This window comes from Macaca nemestrina, chromosome 4 (assembly GCF_043159975.1).
Source record: "Macaca nemestrina isolate mMacNem1 chromosome 4, mMacNem.hap1, whole genome shotgun sequence".
Classification (NCBI taxonomy): domain Eukaryota; kingdom Metazoa; phylum Chordata; class Mammalia; order Primates; family Cercopithecidae; genus Macaca; species Macaca nemestrina.
In genome coordinates this window covers 148,028,135-148,044,459 of record NC_092128.1, presented here as the reverse complement: position 1 = coordinate 148,044,459, position 16,325 = coordinate 148,028,135, and the positions used below count along the sequence as shown (strand labels likewise).

The 16,325-nt window shown below is 42.9% G+C and overlaps 2 long non-coding RNA genes across 2 annotated transcripts; one reads left to right on the top strand and one right to left on the bottom strand.

Annotated features, from left to right (window-relative positions):
* Positions 1–2: 2 nt before the first annotated feature.
* LOC139362950 (uncharacterized) lies at positions 3–8,289 on the top strand. The gene is made up of 3 exons (XR_011622611.1): positions 3–52; positions 913–2,311; positions 8,163–8,289. It is a non-coding gene; the product is annotated as an uncharacterized lncRNA (long non-coding RNA).
* On the bottom strand, positions 5,537–15,195 carry LOC105466349 (uncharacterized). Its single transcript, XR_978145.2, has 4 exons — positions 14,642–15,195; positions 9,658–9,738; positions 8,106–8,915; positions 5,537–6,118 (listed from the first exon to the last, which is right to left on the bottom strand). It is a non-coding gene; the product is annotated as an uncharacterized lncRNA (long non-coding RNA).
* Positions 15,196–16,325: the final 1,130 nt, after the last annotated feature.

Genomic DNA, 16,325 nt, shown 5'->3' with positions numbered 1-16,325 from the left:
TAAAGACAACAGCTATCTCTTACTTTTCCAGGAACATAAATAAGATTGATTGGTACGTGTGTTAATGGCATTACTGATTGAATAATGAAATTATTGAGTGAGTGTGGGTTTCTCCAGCATGTGTGTATATGCCAAATACGTATAATACATTATTATATATTATATAATTATATATAATATATATTATCTGAAATAATATAATTATTATATTATCTGAAATAATATAATTATATATTATCTGAAATAATATAATTATATATGATCTGAAATAATATAATTATTGTATATGATATGAAATAATATAATTATTACATATGATATGAAATAATATAATTATTATATAGTATATAAAATAATTTAATTATTATATAGTATATAAAATAATTTGATTATTATATAGTATATAAATAATGTAATTATTGTTGTATATTATATAAAATAATATAATTATTATTGTATATTATATTATATAAGGTAATATAATTATTATATATTATATACATAATATAATTATAGATTATCTATTACATAATATATTATAGATTATTATAATATATTACATACACTAATATAATGATTATATATTACTATAAAATATGTATTATATATTATCTATTACTAGAATATTATATTTTATCTATTTTTATAATATATCATAAAGTCAATAAATAATTCATTTTTGAGACAGTCTTGCTGTATATACAAGACTGTATATACAGCTGTACATGCTGTATATAGAAGATGGTCTTGTATGTATAATATATACTATATTGTATATAATATATATATTATATTATATAGTGCACTAAGTACTGGAAATATACCATGAAACAGTAAAATGACAGATCCTAGTATTAGCCTTGTTGAAATGATCATCTTCACCTGTGTGTGATTGATGACTTTTTCACTTAGGTTTCTACAGTTTATCTGGTTCCTGTTTGAATTATCCTGATGGACTCTTGCCACCTGAGATCAATATTATTAACTCCACATTAAGGGTGGAAAAGCTGAGGCTGAGAGTTGCACAGAGTTGCAGAGGGTCACACAGTGACAATGTCGGTGCTTAAGTTGAGTCGTTGGCTGGAGACCTCTGTCTCCTGACCCCCACACCCTTTCCTACCACAACTTGCTGCTCTGCTATTACACAGCCATGCCCTGGGCCATTCTCCCTCACCACTTCCAGCTGGCAGCATCTTTGTCTGAACTTTATTTAACCTGGCTCCTTTCCAGGCCCTCTGGCAGCTGTCCCAGTTCTCCTTTGCTATCTGCCCAGCATCTCCCAGGTTCATTTCTTAAGCTCTTATCCTTCTTTGACAGCCAAATGCCCTCTATTTTATTTTCTCCCTTGGGCACACTCGTAGGATGGAGAAAAGCCGAGAGATTGTTCACTTTCTTAACAGGAGCTGCTTTCAATTCAGCCACAGCTGCTATACCTTTCAGAAGTGAGATGGATCCCAAGACAGATGGCTCAGCAGTGACTATTTTAAGCCCCAGAGTCACAAGAACAGATTCAAAATAACTCAGTCCAGCAGGGGTCAAAAGCAGAGCAGAGCTTGCTGGCTTTAAAGAAAGCATGACCCTAGGTCTTTAAAGTCACTGAGTTAAGTCAGCACTGACGTTTTCTAGTTAATAAGACTTTTTCAGCACAGTTTTCTGTGCTGATGTTTCAGGACAGATTGCCCTATGTTCTGAAAAAAATCTTCCTCTGATACTTCAAAGCTCTTCTTTGAATATGTATTACTGCTCTCAAGATTTGTACCAGGGGACATTCTGCTTACCCTTATGCATCAATCAGCAAATTGCAACAATAACGCCATGTAAGAAAATATCTCATAATTCAGTGACTTTCAGCAACAATCACTTATTCTTTTTCACATGCCTGGACTTGGCTTGGGGTCAGCTGATCTGGACTCAGCCTGGCTGATCTTGGCTCCAAGTTGTAGATTTGCTTCTGTTGCCTTACTTAGCTGTCATCCTCCTTGGATCAGCTACAGGCTATTCCGAACATGTTTCCGTGGCCGTAGTGGAAATGCAAGAGGGAAAGTTCAACTACACATGTATGTTTCCAGCTCTTGTTTGCATATGTCTGCTAATAGCACATAGACCAAAGCAATTTACATGGTCATGCCCTCTATCGATGGGGCAGGACAGATACTCTACTCGAAGTGGAGCGGGGAGGAACTGGAAAATCACGTGCCGAAGGTTGAGGCTAGGAGAGGAGTGAATCATGAGAACAGCAACGCTATTCATCATGCCTGGGTGGCAGAGCACCTGCAGAAGAAGGCTATCTAGAGGGCAACAGAGAAATCAGGTGATTATTTTCCCTTCTAGCAGTTGTGGCTACTCATTACCATTTCCTCTCCAGGGAGGAGTCAAGGCCACAGAAGATGGTTTGACATCTCCCTTTGGAATGACCTTAAGCTATCTCTGCACTCTTTTATAAAGACCGCTTTCTTGCCTTCAGTCCACTGAGTGGGCTGCCCATTGCTGTTGAATTCTTAAAACTGGCTTCTCGGAGGTATTTAAGAGATTTCAGGAGTGCGGAGACACACATTGAATGGACGAGTATAGGGTCATTTAAAGGAACCCCTTTCTTACCGTAGCTCCATCCCTGTGTAAAAGAGCTCCTTCAGTTTCAACAAGACTATTATAGATCCATACTGGGGGCTGTTTACCTGGCGCAGTAAGACCACGTATCCACACTGAGGCTTTGCAGCCATAGAAAAAAATGTAGATATTTGCAGAGTGCCCAGCAAGCAGGACCAGGTGGCTAATGCTTAAATCCTGACCTCTCCACTGAGAACTTGCAGATAAGGGATTTTAAAGGCAGGGGTAAATTTCAGGAAAACAGAAGTTACTGGCAAAATCATAACTCAATCCATGGAGTTTACACATCAGTTTTGGCTTAAAGGGGCAGGATGTCTTAAAGCAGAGGCCCATAGATCACAGCAGGAGTCAAAGATTTTCTGATCTGCCATTGGTTCTGGAGGCCAAGCTTTGTCTATGGATTTGGGATGAGCAGAGAAGAATGTTAGCTCTGGCTCACGGGTGTGACTTCTTCCAGGTCTTACAGGAAGAAATGTAGAACCAAGAGCAGGGGCCAGATTTCAGTCCTCAGTTTCCCCTTATCTGAGGTCTATGTGCCAGTGGACTCATTTGGTGGGGGGCTGGATTTCTGAAAAACAATTCAGGGATATGTGTGAAGATGTTATATTTAGTTTCTATAGGGAACATCTCATGACTCTAAAGGCCTGAAACTTGCCCGGCTATTGTTTTAAGCTACTATTACCCTCTTGCTTATCAACTTAAACTGACCAGCTGTGATCAACAGCATAATGGTTCCCCAATGATGTCCACACCCTAGACCTCAGAACCTGTGAATATGTTGGATTGCATGGCAAAAACGGAATTAAAGCTTCTAATGTGTTGACCTTGAGATAAGGAGGTCCTACTGGATTATCTGGATGGACTCAGCTGTTAAAAAGGTAAGGGTTTTTGACCAGGTGTGGTGGCTCACGTCTGTAATCCCAGCACTTTGGGAGGCTGAGGTGGGTGGATCACAAGGTCAGGAGATCAAGGCTAACATGGTGAAACCTCGTCTGTACTAAAAATACAAAAAATTAGCCAGGCGTGGTGGCACATGCCTGTCCCAATGGAGAATTGCTTGAACCCAGAAGGTGGAGGTTGCAGTGAGCTGAGACCATGCCATTGCACTCCAGCCTGGTTACAGAGCAACTCTGTCTCAAAAAAAAAAAAAAAAAAAAAAAAAAAAAAAAAAAAAAGATAAGGGTGGGTTTTTTTTCCCCCATGGGGCAGAGGGAGGCAGAAGAACCAGTATCAGAATAAAAGACACAAAATAAACCTAGGCGTCCATCAGCAGTGGATTAGATTTTTAAAAATGTGGTACATATACACTTGGAATACTATGCAGGCATAAAAAGAATGGTATCCTTTGCAGCAACACAGATGCAGCTGGAGGCCATTATCTTTTTTTTTTTTTTTTTTTTTTGAGACAGAGTCTTGCTCTGTCACCCAGGCTAGAGTGCAGTGGTGTGGTCTCGGCTCACTGCAACCTCCACCTCCCTGGTTCAAGCAATTCTTCTGCCTCAGCCTCCCGAGTAGCTGGGACTGCAGGTGTGTGCCACCACACCCGGCTAATTTTTGTATTTTTAGTAGAGATGGGGTTTCACCATATTGGCCAAGCTGGTCTCAAACTCCTGACCTTGTGATCCACTCACCTCAGCCTCCCAAAGTGCTGCGATTACAGGTATGAGCTACCACACCTGACCCAGGGAACCATTATCTTAAGCAAATTAACTCAGAAACAGAAAACCAAATACTGCAGGTTCTCACTTATAAATGGAAGGTAAGCATTGAGTACACACAGACATAAAAATGGGAATGATAGACACTGGGGACTACAAGAAGGGAGAGGAAGGGAGGGGGCAAAGTTTTAAAAAGCATCTATTAGGGGCCGGGCATGTGGCTCACACCTGTAATCCCAGCACTTTGGGAGGCCAAGGCAGGTGGGTCATGAGGTCAGGAGATTGAGACCATCCTGGCTAGCACGGTGAAACTCCATCTTTACTAAAAATACAAAAAATTAGCCAGGCGTGGTGGTGGGTGCCTGCAGTCCCAGCTACTCAGGAGGCTGAGGCAGAAGAATGGCATGAACCTGGGAGGTGGAGGTTGCAGTGAGCTGAGATCACGCCACTGCACTTCAGCCTGGGTGACAGAGTGACACCCCATCTCAAAAAGATAAAATAAAATTAAAAGTACCTATTGGGGCCAGGCATGGTGGCTCATGCCTGTAATCTCAGCACTTTGGGAAGCTGAGGTGGGCAGATCACTTGAGGTCAGGAGTTGGAGACCAGCCTGGCCAACATGGCAAAACTCCATCTCTACTAGTAATACAAAAATCAGCTGGGTGTGGTGGTGCGCACCTGTAATCCCACCTACTCAAGAGGCTCAGGCACGAGAATCACTTGAACCCAGGAGGCAGAGGTTACAGTGAGCCGAGATGGTGCCACTGTACTCCAGCCTGGGCAGCAGAGTGAAACTGTGTCTCAAAAATGAAATAAAATAAAATAAATAAAAAGTACCTATTGGGTGCTATGCTCACTTCCTGGGTGATGGGTTTAACTGTACTCCAAACTTCAGCATCATGCAATATACCCTTGTAATAAATCTGCACATGTACCCTTGAATCTAAAATAAAAGTGGAAAAAAAATCTGGAAAGAAACCTTAACCATCTATTCTCTCTGAGGGAGACTTCATCTATGTAACAAGACCACCTTTGCTAGCCAGGCCTCTTCATTTCTCTCTTTCTCATACCTGTCTTGCCACTAAACCTGATTTTTCAACATAACCTGCTTCTGGCTTCACTGGTTCTGCATTCTTTCAAATAGAAGCTTCTGTTTCTTACTGTTGGATTGAGTGTTCATTCTGAAGGCTCTGTATATACACATTGAATGAACTTGTATTCCTTTCTCCTATTAACCAGCCTATTTCACGCCAGTGAAATTTCAGCAAACATTTAGGGAGATGAGAACCTGTAGCCTCCATGGGGATCATCAGTCAAGGAATGTGGAGACCTCCAGAAATTGCAAAAGGCTAGAAAATGTACTTTCCCTGAGAACCCTCAGAGATGACAACCCCTGCTGACACCTCAGTTTTAGTCTTTTGGATTTTTGACCTCCAGAACTGTAAGATAATTCTGCATTGCTTTAAGCCGTTAAGATGTTCTTATGGCTTTAATTTGTTATAGCAGCAATGGAAAACTAATACATCGATGTACCAGTCAGGATTTTTTTTTTTTTTTTTAATCTTTAAAACCAAGGGAGTTGAGCTGCATAGCTCCAATGATTGTTTCAATTCTAATTTCCTGTCTTTAGAAAAAATCTTCAGTTTTCTAAACTCTCTAGGAAGCAAATGGGGTAATGACGGGACAGTGGAGTCAAGCTGACCTTGGATGATCTGGGGACCCTCAGCTCCATCTGAGCCTGCTTGCTCACTGGCGGATCATCCATCCTCTTCCCACAAGGCTCCAGTGAGCAATGATGAGTCAATCATAGTTCAACATGCTGTGTGTCTTCTTCCATCTTTCTGTCTTCCTTTCTTTAATGAATATAGGGGAAGGTTGGCAGCAGGGAAAGTATGGAATACGGTGAACAGTGAAGAGACCAGCCTAACATGAACTAAAGCAACAATGCTGGGTGTGTTTGTCGGTTTTGTTTGTTTACTGTTCTATCTTAGTCAAGTAAAGGGAAATAAAAATCTCAGGGTCCCGCAAACTACTTAAGCAAAAGGGAAGGTCATTGCAACACCCTCTTCCAGATGAATACCTGTCACTAACATTATGCATCAGCCAGGTTGCCCATGGAGAGGTAAAAGACCTAAGGCATCTGGGAAGGACAGCCTCCATGTCATTCATAAGCAAATTCTTTCTCTTTCTTTCTTTCTTTCTTTCTTTCTTTCTTTCTTTCTTTCTTTCTTTCTTTCTTTCTTTCTTTCTTTCTTTCTTTCTTTTACTTTCTTTCTTTCTTTTCTTTCTTTCTTTCTTTCTTTCTTTTCTTTCTTTCTTTCTGTCTCTCTCTCTTTCTCTCTCTCTCTCTCTCCTTCCTTCCTTCCTTCCTTCCTTCCTTCCTTCCTTCCTTCCTTCCTTCCTTCCTTCCTTCCTTCCTTCCTTCCTTCCTTCCTTCCTTCCTTCTTTTTGGAGTCTTGCTCTGTCACCCAGGCTGGAGTGTGGTGGCACCATCTCAGCTCACTGCAAGCTCCGTCTCCCAGGTTCAACTGACTCTCCTGCCTCAGCCTCCCGGGTAGCTGGGATTACAGGCATGTGCTACCACGCCTGGCTAATTTTTTGTATTTTTAATAGAGACGGAGTTTCACCATGTTAGCCAGGATGGTCTCGATCTCCTGACCTCATGATCCACATGCCTAGGCCTCCCAAAGTGCTGGGATTATAGGCGTGAGCGACCGTGCCCAGCCCGTAAGCAAATTCTTTGCTGGCCTCCCATAAACAAGGACAAACCAACTGTAACTTTAGATCTGCAACCTAATTCTAGCTCCTAACACTCCACACTGATAATGTTGATTACAAGCTCATCTTCCCAGGTGCAGAACAAAGTTGATTCCTTCCTTCCATCTACCCGGAGAGGTCTGTATAACTGACTCTTCCTTTATTCCCCTTTTTCTCTCTGGACATTCACATTATCTTATGTAAAATGTAGATTCACTAGACAGTAACTAAATTCTCTCAGGAATGTAGCTATCCGCTGCCTGCCTGCCTCTCTTCCATCCCCTGTTCTTTAAGGAAATCTATAAATACCAACCTCCTGTCTGGGCGTGCTGGTTCATACCCGTTATCCCAGCACTTTGGGAGGCTGAGGCGGGTGGATCCCTTGAGGTCAGGGGTTCAAGACCAGCCTGGCCAACATGGTGAAACCCTGTCTATACTAAAAATACAAAAATTAGCTGGGCATGGTGGCAGGCACCCATAATCCCAGCTACTCAGGAGGCTGAGGCACAAGACTTGCTTGAACCCGGGAGAAGGAGGTTGCAGTGAGCTGAGATCGCCACTGCACTCCGGCTTGGGCAATAGAGTGAGACTCAGTCTCGAGAAAAAAAAAAAGATTACTAACCTCCCTACCGAAAACCTTTTCTGAAGAACAGCCACAGATGTATCTGTGTCTCATGTTTTTCTCGGACGTGCCCTGAAGTGGCTTGATAAACCTTAATGATCAAGGCAGGGTGTGGTGGCTCATGCCTATAATCCCAGCACTTTGGGAAGCCTAGGCAGATGGATCACTTGAGGTCAGGAGTTTGAGACCAGCCTGGTCAACATGGTGAAACCCCGTCTATACTAAAAATACAAAAATTAGCCAGGTATAGTGGTGTGCACCTGTAATCCCAGTCACTCAGGAGGCTAAGGCGTGACAATCACTTGAACCTAGGAGGAGGAGGTTGTAGTGAGCCAAGATTGCACCACTGCCCTCCAGCCTGGATGACAGAATGAGACTCTGTCTTAAATAAATAAATAAATAAAACAAAAAAAACCACTCCCCCAAAAAACCTTGATGATGGAGACTTATGCCTCACTCACTCATTTTGGTTGTCAGCCATATTCACTGTCTGTTTCCCTTTCTGTGCTCCTCAACAGTGACGTTTCAGGGACATTTTTCAAGAACAAAGATGATCGTGTCATGCTGCCATGGGCCAGGCTGTCAAGGCTATCTCCTCCTCCACCTTGACCAGCAGTTTCGTCTTCAGAAAGTGCTCCAACTACAGCCAGAAGAACAATGAGAACCCTTGAGGATGCACTGGTTCAGAAAAGAGGCTGAGGGTCTTCCCTTGAACTAAAATTTTATAAAGTTGATTAAGAAGAGAAAAATAAAGTTGAGCTAGGTGTGCAGTACAATCAGTAGTCCTTGTTAAGACAGCTTGCCCTTGGTTACACTTCCTTTAGCTGAATGCTATTTATCCCAAGACTCTTTATTTGTTCTATAGATAAAATCAAAGACATTATGAGATGATAAACTCTCCGTTTGAGTTTCTCCTTTAGGTTCTGCATACCAACAAATCTACCCTACACTACTGATACCAGCTGGTCTGCAGGCCCCACAAGAAACTGACTCATGGAAGAATGCGTTTTCCACATCCTGATAATTTCATCCCCCTTATCTCAACCAATCAACAATCCCAATTTTCCAGCTCCTTACCTTCCATGATTTCCTTAAACACTGAAGCCCAGTGAAATGGATTTGAGGCTCAAGAATTCCTCCCACTTCCTCATTTGGCAGGCTTGTAATTATTAAACTCTTTCTCTGCTGCAAACCCTGCTGTCTTGGTGTGTTGGCATGTTGCTGTGCAGTAGGCATACCCATCTGGCAGTCCTGTAACAACCTCAGAACCACTGACAAATACACAATGGAGTCATATTGTAAGACACCTGCACAGGTTCTGGATAGAAAAATCTAAGGAAGGGAGGAAATTAGGGTTGAAGAGAAGGCAGCTTGGAAGGTTATGAGACTTTGGTGTGACCTCACCCAGAGGCAAATAACCAAATTATAAGAAGGTTCAATTTAATGAATTATTGAGAAATAGTCTCTGCGGTTACACATTTTTCTGCTTAAGTGCAATTCATTTTCAATCCAAAACTAATTTATATCTTTCATAGGTACTTTACAATATTTAAAGTGATTCTGTGCTTTTGTTTCACAGATAATAAAACCTTATATTTTGGTCTAGCACAGTGGCTCATGCCTGTAATCCCAGCACTTTGGGAGGCTGAGGTGGGAGGATCGCTTGAGCCCAGGAGTTTGAGACCAGCCTGGACAATACAGCAATATCCCATTTCTAAAATAATAACAATTAAAAAAAATAGCCTAGGGTGGTGGGATGCACCTGTAGTCTAAGTTACTCAGGAGACTGAGGTGGGAGGATTGTTTTAGCTCAAGGGGAAAAGGCTGCAGTGAGCTATGATCACATCACTGCACTCCAGCCTGTGGGACAGAGCAACATTGTCTCAAAACAAAAAGAAAAATAAACACAAAAAACGCTTATACTTTATATTAGAGATCAGGTTTAACATACAAATACTGCAAATACCTCTGAAAAGGTAGCACAGTTAGGTAAGCCCATGAAGGCATAAATACCTGGTAAGTTGTTCTTGCCAAGGGCTGAAAACTCAGGCAAAAGCAGACACACAGGGTTTCTCAAAATCAGGCAGTGTTGACCTGAGGAGAATAAACAAAAAATAGGATGCAGAAAGAGAAAGCTGGGGGTATTAAAGGCAAATTTTACTGACTTCCTTGTTGGATTTCTTCAACCAGGTCATAAACACTTCTCCAGAGGGGAAATCAGGGAAGCACTTCTCTGGAAAATGTTTGCAAGGAGAAAATAATCCCTTTTGTTATATGTGAGTCATTCTTGTCTAGGTGTTAATGCTTTGGTTTCCTACATGGTTATCCCATAAAAGCCTGCAGGGAGGGTAAGTGCGTGTGGTCTCAAGTAGGAGGAACATTTTCCTTTTAGACATCAAAGGGGAAACACAGTTTCAGACCCATAGTCTAAGGGGAGGTTCCAGGTATTCAAAAAAAAAGGTTTTCTTTACTTTTTTTTTTTTTTTTTTAAAGAGACAGGATCTTGCTCTGTCCCCCAGGCTGGCATGCAATGGCACTATCATAGCTCACTGCTGCCTTGAACTCCCAGGCTCAAGCGATCCTCCCACCTCAACCTCCCAAGTAGCTGAGACTACAAGTGACCAACACCACACTTGGTTAATTTTTGTATGTTTATTTTTGTAGAGATGGGGTCTCACTATCTTGCTCAGGCTGGTCTCAAGCTGCTGGCCTCATGTAATTCCCCTGCCTCTGCTTCCCAAAGCACAGTGATTATAGATGGTGAAGTCCTAAAAGGGTCCCCGCCATCTGGAGGCAGAAAGGGAAGCAGCAGAGGACCCTGATAGGGGACTTAGTGGCCCTCTCTACTTTAACATGAGTGTGCAAAATTACTCAGATTCATGACATTTTCTGTGTTCATATTTCTAGCACCAAATCTCTATTAAAAGATGTATACTTTTAAACTCTCCACTTGCCTTTATTCAATAACACTGAGTTGCCTAATCCCTTTCTCTCCTGGTCTAGGTAAGTATCAGAAACAGAAGCTCAGGTTGGATCTGGTTCCTGCTCATTAGCAACTCTTGGCTACACCTACACAGTATGAAAACATTAGCCCCAGCAAACCTTGTATGGTAGATAACAAAATTTACTGCAATATAGTACAGCTTCTGCCATCAAGGAACTGGGTCTACTTCTCCAGTCTTTGAATCAGGTTAGCCTTTTGATTCACTTAGTTTTTTTGTTTGTTTGCTTGTTTTTGTTTGTTGTTTCTTTGTTTTTGAGACAGTCTCACTGTCTCCCAGGCTGGAGTGCAGTGGTGCCATCCTGGCTCACTGCAACCTCCACCTCTCAGTTTCAAGTGATTCTCCAGCCTCAGCCTCCTGAGTAGCTGGGATTACAGACGTGAGACATCACATCTGGCTAACTTTTTTGTATTTTTAGTAGAGATGGGGTTTCACCATGTCGGCCAAGCTGGTCTTGAATTTCTGACCTCAGGTGATCCACCCTCCTTGGCCTCCCAATGTGCTGGGATTACAGACATGAGCCACCACGCCCGGCCTTTGATTTACTTAGAATGTGGTGGAAATGACCCTGTTTTTTGTTTGTTTGTCTTTTAATGGAGACAGGGTCTTGCTCTGTCACCTAGGTTGCAGTGCAGTGGTGCAATCACAGCTCACTGCAGCCTCCACCTCTTGGGCTCAAGCAACCTTCCCACTTCAGCCTCCTAAGTAGCTAGGACTACAGGTATGCACCACCATGCCTAGCTACTTAAACTTTTTTTTTTTGTAGAGATGGGTATCACTGTATCACTACGTTGCCCAGGCCTGCCTTGAACTCCTGGCCTTAACCCATTCTCCTTTCTCAGCCTCCCAAAGTGCTGGGATTACAGGCATGAGCCATAGTGCCTAGCAGCCCCTGTTTATGTTTCATTCCTAGGCCTGAAGAGCGCTTGCAGCTTACAAATCCTGCAATCACCAACTTGTGAACCAGCCTGGGCTAGCCTTCTGGATGGTGAGGATGTATGGCCCAGTTATCCTGTTCTCTTAGCCAATACCTAGTTATTTCAGCGAAGCCGTGATCGTCTGCTGACCATAAACATTTGAATGAGACCACAACAACAGAGGAAGCATCCAGCTCATCCCAACCCCAATTGCCCACCTATATAAGCGATGAATGGCAGAGTTTTTAATCTACAAAATGGGGCTAGTTATTAGGCAGCAAAAGCTAACTGATACACCTTGAGCAAATGATGAATGAGAGAATCTTGAAAACACTGAGGTTCCACTTATGATGACATTGTGAAGAATAATCATTTATTGATTGAAGTCCTACCTAGAGACTTGATTATGACTGTCTGTAGCAGGAGGAAAAAGAGTGCAGCTCAGGATAAAAAAGAAGAGGCTTTGAAATTCAAATTAGCTTTTTTTTTTTTTTTTTTGAGATGGAGTTTCACTCTTATTGCCCAGGCTGGAGTGCAGTGACGCGATCTCGGCTCACACAACCTCTGCCTCCCGGGTTCAAGGGATTCTCCTGCCTCAGCCTCCCAAGTAGCTGGGATTACAGGTGCCTGCTGCCATGCCTGACTAATTTTTTTGTATTTTTGGTAGAGACGGGGTTTCACCATGTTGGCCAGTCTAGTCTCGAACTCCTGACCTCAGGTGATCCGCCTGCCTCAGCCTCCCAAAGTGCTGGGATTACAGGCGTGAGCCACTGTGCCCGGCCTCAGATTCACTTTCTTTTACTGATGGACACTAATGACTTTGTGACTTCTATTACTTGCTCTTTTTTTTTTTTTTTTTTTTTCATTAGAGCAGTAGCTGAGATGATTCAAAAATCAGCATGGCCTCAAGTGATGACTTTACTAATTGTTTCCTGCTGGAAGGGATTTGGCCTTAAAATATACAGGCTAAATATCCCAATTCTCTCATCATAAGAAAATGCCCCCCACCCATCCTGACCCAGTGCTTTCCATGGAATGTGTTCGCTCCTGCCCTCAGCGCAGTGGGGATGATTGGCTGACAAACCAGGGGAGAAATGTTCTCAAAACCAGACCCCGGCTCTCCATTTCTTTATGCAGTTTCTTGTGTCATCGCTTCTTTTTGGAAACAGAGCTCCCACTGACATCAAAAAGAATCTTTCTCAAAGTGCCTGGAAACCAGAGGGCGGTCGGCGTGGTTCCCCCAGCAGCAGAGATTCAACCCCTGATGCATTCACTGGAGATCAAATTGGATTAAATGCCCCCTTCTAAGCAAGCCTGCAGAATTGCCCAACACAAGGTCTTTCATGCGTTAGACCTCGAATGAAGGGCAAGCCTCAAAGCCTGGCCTAGTTCTAAATTTAGATAAGTAATTTTACCCAAGAATGTAACCGTGTAGTGACTATTTCTGCTTTTCCTCCTCTTTGAATGCCCGAGCAGGGAGGATAAGGTTTACATTGATGTCTTGACAATTTTGAGGAGGTGTCACGTGGCTATTTCTCGGTGAAAAGAGCAAAAGTAACAGGAGACCAGCTTAAAATGTCAAGTCACATTATTGGCAGACACCTGAGGTGATCTTTGCAGCTTTCCTCTGCTCTTAATTCAAGCAACATTACATGTGCTATGACAACAGTGAACAGTCTGGAACAGACTGTGTGATCTCCGGGAGCTGGCTGCCCTGGGGACAGCTTCAATGCTTCTTCTTGTATTTTCTCCTCCTTAAAGGGGAGCTTGTTCTTTGGGGGTCAGTTTATACACTCTAAGGGCTATGGCAGTGGAGACGGGGTGCAAGGCTGAGAATCTGCTTATGACTGATTTTAAATTGAATTAATATATGAATATTTCATAGACACACACACACACACACACACACACACACACACTAAGGATGCATGTCCAATTAAATATCTGGTGTCTCTGCTTTGTAATCAAATTATCTCAACTCATCCTGACTATCTGATGTGGAAAAGAAGTTGTTGGCTGAGGGCAATGGCACATGTCTGTCATCCCAGCATTTTTGGGAGGCCAAGGTGGGAGGATCACTTGAGCCAGGAGTTTGAGGCTAGCCTGGGCAACTTAGTAAGACCTCCATCTCCCCAAAAGTGAAAAAAAGAGTTAGTCCTGGCATGGTGGTGCAAGCCTATAGTCTCATCTACCTGGGAGGCTGAGGTGGGAGGATCACTTGAATCCAGGAGTTTGAGGTTGTGGTGAGCTAGGATTGTGCCACTGCACTCCAGCCTGGGTGACAGAGAGAGACCCTGTCTCAAAATAAATAAATAAATAAATACATAAAAATAAAGAAGAAAGCAAGTGAGAGAGAGGGAGAAGGAGAAGGATAGAGGGAGGGAAGGAGGGAGGGAGGGAAGGAGGGAGAGAGAGAGAGAAAGAAGGAAAGAAAGGAAGGAAGGAAGAAAGAAAGAAAAGTCCAACTGGCAATTCTATATATATTCATTAACAGAAAAGTAAGACAAAAGTAATGATTAGGCTATAAATTCAGTGTGTTTAGGACTCAGGGGGAAGACGAAAGAGTCTGTTTATCCTGCTCTGGAATTAAAAGCTCTCCTAAAAGGGCAAAGAAATGGCCAAGCCAAGGAATTAAATGGCTGCTTTAGGAGAAGTTGGTGTTTCTTTCCTTCTTTCTTTCTTTTTGAGACAGGATCTCACTCTGTTGCCCAGGCTGGAGTGCAGTGGTGTGGTCATGGCTCACTGCAGCCTCAACCTCCCAGGCTCAAGTGATCCTCCCACCTCAGCCTCCTGAGTAGCAGGGACCATAGGCACACACCACCATGGTCAGCTAATTTTGTTTAGCTTTTGTAGAGACAAGGTCACATTATATTGCCCTGGCTGGGCTCGAACTCCTGGTTTCAAGTGATCCTCCTGCCTCAGGCTCCCAAAGTACTGGGATTACAGATGTGAGCCACCGTGCCTAGCCAAAACTCTTGTTTCTGCCATGGTTATCAGTGTAACCACTGGAGATGCAGATGTCTAAATGAAGATTTTTCAGAACCATCCGCACACTCTAGAGGCAAATCTTGGACTTACCTGTCTCCCTTATAACCTGAAGAGCGAGGCGCGGGGTTTTGATTGAATTGCCTAGTAATTCTGTCGTGAACTGCACTGTTTTTTTTCTCCCTTGAACACATTACTGATGGTAACAAGGGAGTTATTTTCAATCAAGGCAAGCTACAACGAAAAAGATTTCTCCTAACATTGTGATCCCTTCCTCTGAAATCCATTTCAGATTGGCGGATAAAATGTGATTATATTTACACTTCCCTGACACAATTCAGGCAGCAAAATAACAGCCTGTCGGAGACATTTTTCTTCTTCATATTTAGATCTGTCAGTGTAGAGCTCAGGGAACAGGGAGGGGTGCTGGAGGCAGCTGGGGCTGCTGATACGCTTTTGTTGGCTCACAAATAGAGATGTTCTGCGTACTGTACAGCTCACTATCTCCTTCTCATCTCAGAGTTCCTTGAATGCCGTCTTGAATGGTTTTCAGAGTGATGATACAGTATGCTAATCAATAGTGCTCTATGCAAATCGAATTTCTCATTTTTGTCTTGACACAGCCCATACATTATTTCAGCATGATCCTTTAATTGCTTCATACTCATTAGGGAATGTACAATATATAACTCGTTAGTATCTGTGGAAGTCACAGTTGCGATTTGTGTTAAAAATCCAGATTGCAAGGCGAACATGGTGGATGGGGCAGGGTTGAGGCAACACAGAATGGCAGAGGGAGAGCCCGGGATGGAGTGAGGAATTCTGGTTCCAGTTTTCAGCCCATAAGGGATTCACCAAATCTGAATGTAGGCAACTCATCCAACTTCTCTGTGCCTAGGAGTCCTCATTTATTAAATGAGTGGGTTGGTTCAGGGACCATCAAGTTTCTATGTGTGTGTGATAGCTCTGCCTGTACTCCTCAGGGAGATAATATCAAACTTCTATTCAAGTTTTTATGTACAATTCCAAGTTCCACTCTCAGTAAAGAATGTACTGTACATTCTATTTCAACGAGACTAGAAAAATCATAAGAATCTCATATACATCACCTTGAAATCTTCCTAAGCAATCAGTGTTTCTAACCAAATGTAACACTGGACCCCAGAAAAGAAGAGGACACTACTCCTTAACAGGTCTTCTCTGAGCTCTTGATATACGGTGAATGTGGTGGTCCAGGAATAAAAGATGTGTTATCCCAGTTGCTGGGATGCTACCAACAGACACTCTCTTTGGGAACTACCTTAGCAGCAGAGAGACACCTCACCCCAGGCCTCACCCAATTCCTGGAACAGCCTACATCCCATGACTGACGGATGTCAGAATGTAAAGGCTAGGTCCTCTCACGCTAATTTGGGCTAGCAGTAGAGGGTAATTCCGTCTCGAGAATTCCCCAAAGCGTTGGCCAAAGCTTCTGTTGAGACTTCAACATGGCTCAACTTCTCCCTCTGCTCAACATTGCTTCTTTCTCCTCCTTTCCACTGGTCTTGGTCACACTGAAGCGGTGTTGTTGTGTCGGGTAAATACCCGAGGTTCGTTGCTTCACACCAAGGAAATTGGGGATGCAGACACACAAGAAGTGAGTTTAAGAGCAGAGGTTTAATAGGCAAAAGAAAAAGAAAAAAGAATAGCTCTCTCTCCTGTGAGAGAGAGGGGCGCCTGAGTTGGACTTCCGGTTTTGTGGCAAAGTTTGTAGGATTTTATAGTTAGACTTGAGGAG